The sequence below is a fragment of the Paramisgurnus dabryanus genome, unplaced genomic scaffold (genome assembly GCF_030506205.2).
Source record: "Paramisgurnus dabryanus unplaced genomic scaffold, PD_genome_1.1 h2tg000180l_1_63998__unordered_in_group9, whole genome shotgun sequence".
Taxonomy (NCBI): Eukaryota; Metazoa; Chordata; class Actinopteri; order Cypriniformes; family Cobitidae; genus Paramisgurnus; species Paramisgurnus dabryanus.
In genome coordinates, this window is record NW_027394095.1 from 42,501 (window position 1) to 52,500 (window position 10,000).

General features: G+C 66.4%; 1 non-coding gene across 1 annotated transcript in view; it reads left to right on the top strand.

The window, feature by feature from the left end:
* Positions 1-9,679: 9,679 nt before the first annotated feature.
* The window catches only part of LOC135765248 (18S ribosomal RNA), a 1,855-nt gene continuing 1,534 nt past the window's right edge, over positions 9,680-10,000 (top strand). The window contains exon 1 of the ribosomal RNA XR_010540578.1: positions 9,680-10,000. This exon is cut by the window's right edge and continues 1,534 nt beyond it. This is a non-coding gene — a ribosomal RNA (18S ribosomal RNA).

Below are 10,000 nucleotides of genomic sequence, written 5' to 3' on the forward strand. Positions count from 1 at the left end.
TCCGGAGCTACGGCCGTGGGAATATCAAGGGGTGGTACCCCGTATCTCGGCCGGGGAAAGGGTTAGAGAGGCGAGGGTTGGCTCGTTGGAAAGGTCCCTCCGCGGGGCGTCCGAGGGTGGGTGTCCCGAAGGGCTGCGGCAAAGGGCTCCGGAGCTACGGCCGTGGGAATATCAAGGGGTGGTACTCCGTATCTCGGCCGGGCTTAGGGTTAGAGAGGCGCGGGTTGGCTCGTTGGATAGGTCCGCTCCGGTAGAGCAACCGACCCAAGGGACGAGTCGATCCGACCCAAGGCGCCCGAGCTACGGGCGTTTAAAGGTCAGGCGGTGGTGCCCCGTATCTCGGCCGGGCTTGGGGTTAGAGAGACGCGGGTTGGCTCGTTGGAAAGGTCCCCTCCGGTGGAGCAACCGACCCAAAGGGCGAAGTCCTGGGACTTTGTGCGCCGGAGCTACGGGCGTTTAAAGGTCAGGCGGTGGTGCCCCGTATCTCGGCCGGGCTTAGGGTTAGAGAGACGAGGGTTGGCTCGTTGGAAAGGGCCGCTCCGGTAGAGCAACCGACCCAAAGGGCGAGTCGATCCGAGCAAGGGCGTCCGAGCTGCGGCCGTGGGAAAATCCGCGGAGGGACCGCCGTATCTCGGCCGGGCTTGGGGTTAGGGAGAAGCGGGTAGGCTCGTTCGAAAGGTCCCCTCGGGTGGAGCAACCGACCCAAAGGGCGAGTCGATCCGAGCAAAGGCGCCCGAGTTACGGCCGTTTAAAGGTCAGGCGGTGGTACCCCGTATCTCGGCCGGGCTTAGGGTTAGAGAGACGAGGGTTGGCTCGTTGGAAAGGTCCCCTCCGGTGGAGCAACCGACCCAAAGGGCGAAGTCCTGGGACTTTGTGCGCCGGAGCTACGGGCGTTTAAAGGTCAGGCGGTGGTGCCCCGTATCTCGGCCGGGCTTAGGGTTAGAGAGACGAGGGTTGGCTCGTTGGAAAGGGCCGCTCCGGTAGAGCAACCGACCCAAAGGGCGAGTCGATCCGAGCAAGGGCGTCCGAGCTGCGGCCGTGGGAAAATCCGCGGAGGGACCGCCGTATCTCGGCCGGGCTTGGGGTTAGGGAGAAGCGGGTAGGCTCGTTCGAAAGGTCCCCTCGGGTAGAGCAACCGACCCAAAGGGCGAGTCGATCCGAGCAAATGCGCCCGAGTTACGGCCGTTTAAAGGTCAGGCGGTGGTACCCCGTATCTCGGCCGGGCTTAGGGTTAGAGAGACGAGGGTTGGCTCGTTGGAAAGGTCCCCTCGGGTGGAGCAACCGACCCAAAGGGCGAGTCGATCCGAGCAAATGCGCCCGAGTTACGGCCGTTTAAAGGTCAGGCGGTGGTACCCCGTATCTCGGCCGGGCTTAGGGTTAGAGAGACGAGGGTTGGCTCGTTGGAAAGGTCCCCTCGGGTGGAGCAACCGACCCAAAGGGCGAGTCGATCCGAGCAAAGGCGCCCGAGTTACGGCCGTTTAAAGGTCAGGCGGTGGTACCCCCGTATCTCGGCCGGGCTTAGGGTTAGAGAGACGAGGGTTGGCTCGTTGGATAGGGCCGCTCCGGTAGAGCAACCGACCCAAAGGGCGAGTCGATCCGAGCAAAGGCGCCCGAGTTACGGCCGTTTAAAGGTCAGGCGGTGGTACCCCGTATCTCGGCCGGGCTTGGGGTTAGAGAGACGAGGGTTGGCTCGTTGGAAAGGTCCGCTCGGGTAGAGCAACCGACCCAAAGGGCGAGTTCATCCGAGCAAAGGCGCCCGAGCTGCGGCCGTGGGAAAATCCGCGGAGGGACCGCCGTATCTCGGCCGGGCTTAGGGTTAGAGAGACGAGGGTTGGCTCGTTGGATAGGGCCGCTCCGGTAGAGCAACCGACCCAAAGGGCGAGTCGATCCGAGCAAAGGCGCCCGAGCTGCGGCCGTGGGAAAATCCGCGGAGGGACCGCCGTATCTCGGCCGGGCTTAGGGTTAGAGAGAAGCGGGTTGGCTCGTTGGATAGGGCCGCTCCGGTAGAGCAACCGACCCGAAGGGCGAGTCGATCCGAGCAAGGGCGCCCGAGCTGCGGCCGTGGGAAAATCCGGGGAGGGACCGCCGTATCTCGGCCGGGGAAAGGGCTAGAGGCTCGCGGGTAGGCTCGTTCGAAAGGTCCCCTCGCGTGGAGCGACCGACCCAAAGGGCGAGTCGATCCGAGCAAAGGCGCCCGTGCTGCGGCCGTGGGAAAATCCGGGGAGGGACCGCCGTATCTCGGCCGGGGAAAGGGCTAGAGGCTCGCGGGTAGGCTCGTTCGAAAGCCCCCCTCCGGCATAGCGACCGACCCGAAGGGCGAAGGCCCCGGACCCGAGGCGCCCGAGAAACGGCCGTGGGAAAATCCGGGCACAGACCGCCGTATCTCGGCCGGGGAAAGGGCTAGAGGCTCGCGGGTAGGCTCGTTCGAAAGCTCCCCTCCGGCATAGCGACCGACCCGAAGGGCGAAGGCCCCGGACCCGAGGCGCCCGAGAAACGGCCGTGGGAAAATCCGGGGAGGGACCGCCGTATCTCGGCCGGGGAAAGGGCTAGAGGCTCGCGGGTAGGCTCGTTCGAAAGCCCCCCTCCGGCATAGCGACCGACCCGAAGGGCGAAGGCCCCGGACCCGAGGCGCCCGAGAAACGGCCGTGGGAAAATCCGGGCACAGACCGCCGTATCTCGGCCGGGGAAAGGGCTAGAGGCTCGCGGGTAGGCTCGTTCGAAAGCTCCCCTCCGGCATAGCGACCGACCCGAAGGGCGAAGGCCCCGGACCCGAGGCGCCCGAGAAACGGCCGTGGGAAAATCCGGGGAGGGACCGCCGTATCTCGGCCGGGGAAAGGGCTAGAGGCTCGCGGGTAGGCTCGTTCGAAAGCCCCCCTCCGGCATAGCGACCGACCCGAAGGGCGAAGGCCCCGGACCCGAGGCGCCCGAGAAACGGCCGTGGGAAAATCCGGGCACAGACCGCCGTATCTCGGCCGGGGAAAGGGCTAGAGGCTCGCGGGTAGGCTCGTTCGAAAGCTCCCCTCCGGCATAGCGACCGACCCGAAGGGCGAAGGCCCCGGACCCGAGGCGCCCGAGAAACGGCCGTGGGAAAATCCGGGCACAGACCGCCGTATCTCGGCCGGGGAAGGGGCTAGAGGCTCGCGGGTAGGCTCGTTCGAAAGGCCCCCTCCGGCGGAGCGACCGACCCAAAGGGCGAAGGCCCCGGACCCGAGGCGCCCGAGATACGGCCGCGGGAATTTCCGCGAGCTTCGACCGGACGTATCTCCGGCGGGCGGGGTCGCACGGACCCGAGGCCGGGCTCGTCGGAAAGCCCCGGGACGGACCTTTCGAACGAGACCGGCCGCGCGTCCGGGCGACCTCCGAGGCGGACGCTAGGGGCGCCGGAGCCCCGGACGAGCGAAAATTCCGCGACCACCCGCCCGTATCTCGGCCCGGGAAAGGGCCAGAGACTCGAGGGAGGGCTCGTTCGAAAGCTCCCCTCCGGCATAGCGACCGACCCGAAGGGCGAAGGCCCCGGACCCGAGGCGCCCGAGAAACGGCCGTGGGAAAATCCCGCGGGGGTAGGCCGTATCTCGGCCCCGGAAAGGGCTAGCGACGCGCGGGTGGGCTCGTTCGAAAGGCCCCCCGCGGAGGAGCCACCCACCCGAAGGGCGAAGGCCCCGGACCCGGGGCGCCGGAGCAGCGCGGTAACGAAATTCGAATTTTCGACCGGAAGTATCTCGGGCCCCCGGGGTCGCACGGACCCGCGGCCGGTCTCGTCGGAAAGCCCCGGGCGAGACCTTTCCGACGAGCCCGGCCCCGAGTCCGTAGGACCTTCCCCGGCCGAGATACGGCGCCCGGCAGTTCATTGGCCGATATCTCGGAAACGGGGCGTCGTAGACGCTCCGTGGTATTGGTGACCTTGACGATGCCGGGTCAGACGAGTCGGCCGCGGGCACGGGCCCGGGGGCGCCGGCCGCCAGAGTCGGGTGGCTCGCGCACTTCCAGGCGGGCCGCTCGCGCACCTCCAGGCACCCCGACCCACTCGCCGAGGCCGACCGAGGTGCGCCGTCCCGGCCGCGGACCGGTCGGGGTCCCCTCTCGAAAGGGCAGTAGTGTGAACAGGTGCCATCGGGTATATAGGGGAAGGGGTCCTCTCGAACCAGGCCTTCGAACCCGCGCGAGCCTAGCCCGGCAAGGCTCACCCTCCCCGGCCACGGGTTCGGCCTCCGTCCCCCTGGAGGTCCGGCACCTCCAGGGTCCCCGACCCTGCCTCCCCTGCCCGAGGGGAGGCCTCCGAGGCGGGCCTGACAGGGCGGCCCTCCCTCCTGGAAGTCCGGTTCCTCCAGGGTCCCCGACCCTGCCTCCCCTGCCCGAGGGGAGGCCTCCGAGGCGGGCCTGACAGGGCGGCCCTCCCTCCTGGAAGTCCGGTTCCTCCAGGGCACACGTCCCTACCTCCGTAGCCCAGAGAGGTGACTCCGAGGCGGGCCTGACAGGGCGGCCCTCCCTCCTGGAAGTCTGGTTCCTCCAGGGCACACGTCCCCACCTCCGTAGCCCAGATGGGTGACTCGATAGCGGGCCTGACAGGGCGGCCCTCCCTCCTGGAAGTCCGGTTCCTCCAGGGCACACGTCCCTAGCCTCCTTAGCCCAGAGAGGTGACTCCGAGGCGGGCCTGACAGGGCGGCCCTCCCTCCTGGAAGTCTGGTTCCTCCGGGGCACCCGTCCCTACCTCCGTAGCCCAGATGGGTGACTCGAAAGCGGGCCTGACAGGGCGGCCCTCCCTCCTGGAAGTCCGGTTCCTCCAGGGCACACGTCCCTGCCTCCTTAGCCCAGAGAGGTGACTCCGAGGCGGGCCTGACAGGGCGGCCCTCCCTCCTGGAAGTCTGGTTCCTCCGGGGCACACGTCCCTACCTCCGTAGCCCAGATGGGTGACTCGAAAGCGGGCCTGACAGGGCGGCCCTCCCTCCTGGAAGTCCGGTTCCTCCAGGGCACACGTCCCTGCCTCCTTAGCCCAGAGAGGTGACTCCGAGGCGGGCCTGACAGGGCGGCCCTCCCTCCTGGAAGTCTGGTTCCTCCAGGGCACACGTCCCTACCTCCGTAGCCCAGATGGGTGACTCGAAAGCGGGCCTGACAGGGCGGCCCTCCCTCCTGGAAGTCCGGTTCATCCAGGGCACACGTCCCTGCCTCCTTAGCCCAGAGAGGTGACTCCGAGGCGGGCCTGACAGGGCGGCCCTCCCTCCTGGAAGTCTGGTTCCTCCAGGGCACACGTCCCTACCTCCGTAGCCCAGATGGGTGACTCGAAAGCGGGCCTGACAGGGCGGCCCTCCCTCCTGGAAGTCCGGTTCATCCAGGGCACACGTCCCTGCCTCCTTAGCCCAGAGAGGTGACTCCGAGGCGGGCCTGACAGGGCGGCCCTCCCTCCTGGAAGTCTGGTTCCTCCAGGGCACACGTCCCTGCCTCCTTAGCCCAGAGAGGTGACTCCGAGGCGGGCCTGACAGGGCGGCCCTCCCTCCTGGAAGTCTGGTTCCTCCAGGGCACACGTCCCTACCTCCGTAGCCCGGATGGGTGACTCGAAAGCGGGCCTGACAGGGCGGCCCTCCCTCCTGGAAGTCCGGTTCATCCAGGGCACACGTCCCTACCTCCGTAGCCCAGATGGGTGACTCGAAAGCGGGCCTGACAGGGCGGCCCTCCCTCCTGGAAGTCTGGTTCCTCCAGGGCACACGTCCCTGCCTCCTTAGCCCAGAGAGGTGACTCCGAGGCGGGCCTGACAGGGCGGCCCTCCCTCCTGGAAGTCTGGTTCCTCCAGGGCACACGTCCCTGCCTCCTTAGCCCAGAGAGGTGACTCCGAGGCGGGCCTGACAGGGCGGCCCTCCCTCCTGGAAGTCTGGTTCCTCCAGGGCACCCGTCCCCACCTCCGTAGCCCAGATGGGTGACTCGAAAGCGGGCCTGACAGGGCGGCCCTCCCTCCTGGAAGTCTGGTTCCTCCAGGGCACACGTCCCTGCCTCCTTAGCCCAGAGAGGTGACTCCGAGGCGGGCCTGACAGGGCGGCCCTCCCTCCTGGAAGTCTGGTTCCTCCAGGGCACCCGTCCCCACCTCCGTAGCCCAGATGGGTGACTCGAAAGCGGGCCTGACAGGGCGGCCCTCCCTCCTGGAAGTCTGGTTCCTCCAGGGCACACGTCCCTGCCTCCTTAGCCCAGAGAGGTGACTCCGAGGCGGGCCTGACAGGGCGGCCCTCCCTCCTGGAAGTCCGGTTCCTCCGGGGCACACGTCCCTACCTCCGTAGCCCAGATGGGTGACTCGAAAGCGGGCCTGACAGGGCGGCCCTCCCTCCTGGAAGTCTGGTTCCTCCAGGGCACCCGTCCCTACCTCCGTAGCCCAGATGGGTGACTCGAAAGCGGGCCTGACAGGGCGGCCCTCCCTCCTGGAAGTCTGGTTCCTCCAGGGCACCCGTCCCTACCTCCGTAGCCCAGATGGGTGACTCGAAAGCGGGCCTGACAGGGCGGCCCTCCCTCCTGGAAGTCTGGTTCTTCCAGGGCACACGTCCCTACCTCCGTAGCCCAGATGGGTGACTCGAAAGCGGACGCGGGAGGGTGTACGTGGCGCACCCCCAGGCCGAAGAGAGGTCTCGTGAGCGGACGCGAGGGTGTACGACAGAAGGCCTGGAAGTCTCTGACTTCCAGGGTCACCGACCCTACCTCATGAGCCCGAAGAGGTGACTCGAATGCGGACGCGGGGGTGTACGTGGCGCACCCCCAGGCCGAAGAGAGGTCTCGTGAGCGGACACGAGAAGTACGACAGAGGGCCTGGAAGCAAAAGCGGGTGACTCGTGCACTTCCAGAAAAGGCAAAAGCGGGTGACTCGTGCACTTCCATAAAGCCGAAACGAGGTCTCGTGAGCGGACACGAGAAGTACGACAGAGGGCCTGGAGGTAAAAGCGGGTGACTCGTGCACTTCCAGGGTCTCCGACCTTACGGCGCCTTCCGACGCGGGCGCCTCCTCCCGGACGAGCCACGGGAAGGGCCCCTTCTCTCAAGGGGCGGTCGTTTGAACAGGTGCCATCGGGTATATAGGGATGGGTTGCTTCGAAAGTGGACCTCCAGCGTCCTCCCTCCCTGCGGCAGATCCCAAGAAAGGTCTGTGCGCGTCGGTGTGCGATGAACGAAAAACCGTTAAAAGAACTGGAACGGTTGGAACGGACGAAGGGCGTCTGATGTGAGGCAGCGCCCCGGGCGAGTGTCGAAAGACGGGTAACCCATATCCGCATGCCGCCTAGGCGGAAAGATCCGGCCTGGATCATATCAAGGCTAATGCCTAAAAACTAAAGCTACCTTGGGTGATGGAACTCGGCTACGGCCGCAAAACGATCCGCCCTGGATCATCAAGGCTAATGCCTAAAAACTAAAGCTACCTTGGGTGATGGAACTCGGCTACGGCCGCAAAACGATCCGCCCTGGATCAAGGCTACGGCCTAAAAACGGCAAAAAAAGATCCAAAAGTCCCTGGATCAAGGCGCTTCGGCTTAAAACCTGTGAAAAGATCCGCCCTGGATCAAGGCTACGGCCTTAAAGCTGCTCAAAAGATCCGCCCTGGATCAAGGCTACGGCCTTAAAACTGCTAAAAAGATCCTAAAGTCTCTGGATCTAGGCTACGGCCTCAAAGACACACGTGTTGTGAGATAAGATCCGCCCTGGATCTCCAGGCTACGGCCTCAAAGGTTCGACCCGACCATATATGCTCAGACACGGGCGAACACAAAAGCGTAACAACCCATGTTGGAACCGTCGAAGGATCTCGGCGTCGGCCGTAAAACGGAAACCCCCCGGTCGTCGGTACGCGTGTGGCGGTCGAGGGCCCCCGGCCGCCGGTCGGGCGGGCGCGTGGATAGGTCTCCCGAGCGGTCAAGGAGTCCCGGAAGCCGGTCGGGCGAGCGGCCGGCCCCGGGGCACCCTACCCTCTCGGGCGCACCGACCCCACGCGTTTCGTCTCGGTCGGCGTCCGGGGTTCCGAGACACCCTTATGTATCTGTGTGACAGACGGAGTGGCACACCGTCTGCGGCGGGACAGGGCCGCCGACCGCGATGGAAGTCGAGTGAGGCGGCTTCCGGGGTCCAAGACCCTACAGACAGACGGAGTGGCGACCCGTCTGCGGCGGGCCAGGGCCGCCGACCGCGATGGAAGTCGAGTGGGGCGGCTTCCAGGGTCCAAGACCCTACAGACAGACGGAGTGGCGACCCGTCTGCGGCGGGCCAGGGCCGCCGACCGCGATGGAAGTCGAGTGGGGCGGCTTCCAGGGTCCAAGACCCTACAGACAGACGGAGTGGTGACCCGTCTGCGGCGGGACAGGGCCGCCGACCGTTACGGAAGTCGAGGGGGACGGCTTCCAGGGTCCAAGACCCTATCTGTGTGACAGACGAAGGTGCATCGTCTGGGGCGGGACAGGGCCGCCGACCGCTATGGAAGTCGAGTCGGGTGGCTCGTGCACTTCCAGGGTCCAAGACCCTCTCTTCGTGACCGACGAAGGTGCTCTGTCTGGGGCGGTACGGGGCCGCCGACCGCTATGGAAGTCGAGTCGGGTGGCTCGTGCACTTCCAGGGTCCAAGACCAACGCGTTTGACCGACGAAGGTGCCCCGTCCCCGGGCACGGACGGGGACGGGCCCGGCCTCCGGGCCGCCGTGGAAGTCGAGTCGGGTGGCTCTCGCACTTCCAGGGTCCTCGACCCTATCTGTCTGACCGACGAAGGCGCTTCGTCTCGGGCGGGCCAGGGCCGCCAGCCGCTATGGAAGCCGAGTCGGGTGGCTCGTGCGCTTCCAGGGTCCACGACCCTGCCTTCGTGACCGACGAAGGCGCTCTGTCTGGGGCGGTACAGAGCCGGGCCCCGTCCAGCAGGGGACGGTGGCCCGAACAGGTGCCATCGGGTATATAGGGAAGAGCACCTCGCTGACTCTCCAAGGTGATAGGCTACCGGATCCCAGGACCTCTCGAGCCCAGCGAGAGGCCTCTCGAGCGGACACAAATGCCTCGAAAAAGTCCCTCTGCACTGAGGTAGTGACGATTCTTATTACGAATGGTAAATCATCCAAGGAAGGGACGAACCCGGCTGGCCTCGGCCGTTAAACGAGCCGGCTTCGTTCGGCCGCTAAACGAACCGGCGTCGTTCGGCCGCAAAACGAACCGGCGTCGGCCGCTAAACGAAACCCCGGGCGGGACAGGGCCGCCCACGTCTCAGCCTTAATGACCCGTTACGGGGTGACGCCCGGATACGCTTTGTGTGTCATGGCCCTGAGATTCTGGAAATCGAACTGCGCCTGGGGCAGGCCTCCGCCCGGCCGACGTTAGCGCGTCGGCCGCCATGGGCGGTCGGTTCCTCCCCGACCCGGCGCTCTCGCCTCCAGGGGGGCTCTCCGGAGCCCGCCCGACCCTTTCCGCGGGAGACTCAGACGGTCCGTCAGACGCGAAGGTCCGCCACCGGCGGCCGGCGAGGGCCTCGGCGACCGAGGGCGGAGACGCCCCCGGCCCGTCGCGGCCACCCGGCCCCGCGAAACGCACCTTTCCTCGGTTACGGCCCACCCGGCCGCCCCTCAGCCTACGAGAGGGGAGAGCCACACGAGAGTGGCCCCGGTCCCACTCCCCCCGGGGGGTGGAAACCGGGACCCGCGCCGCGTGAACCCCGGGTCAGAGCGAGGCTCTCCTACGGCTACTACCTGGTTGATCCTGCCAGTAACATATGCTTGTCTCAAAGATTAAGCCATGCAGGTCTAAGTGCACACGGCCGGTACAGTGAAACTGCGAATGGCTCATTAAATCAGTTATGGTTCCTTTGATCGCTCCACCCGTACTTGGATAACTGTGGCAATTCCAGAGCTAATACATGCAAACGAGCGCCGACCCGGCCCGCGAGGGCCGGGGACGCGTGCATTTATCAGACCCAAAACCCATCCGGGACGCGTCTCCGGGCGCGCCCCGGCCGCTTTGGTGACTCAGGATAACCTCGAGCCGATCGCGCGCCCCCGCGGCGGCGA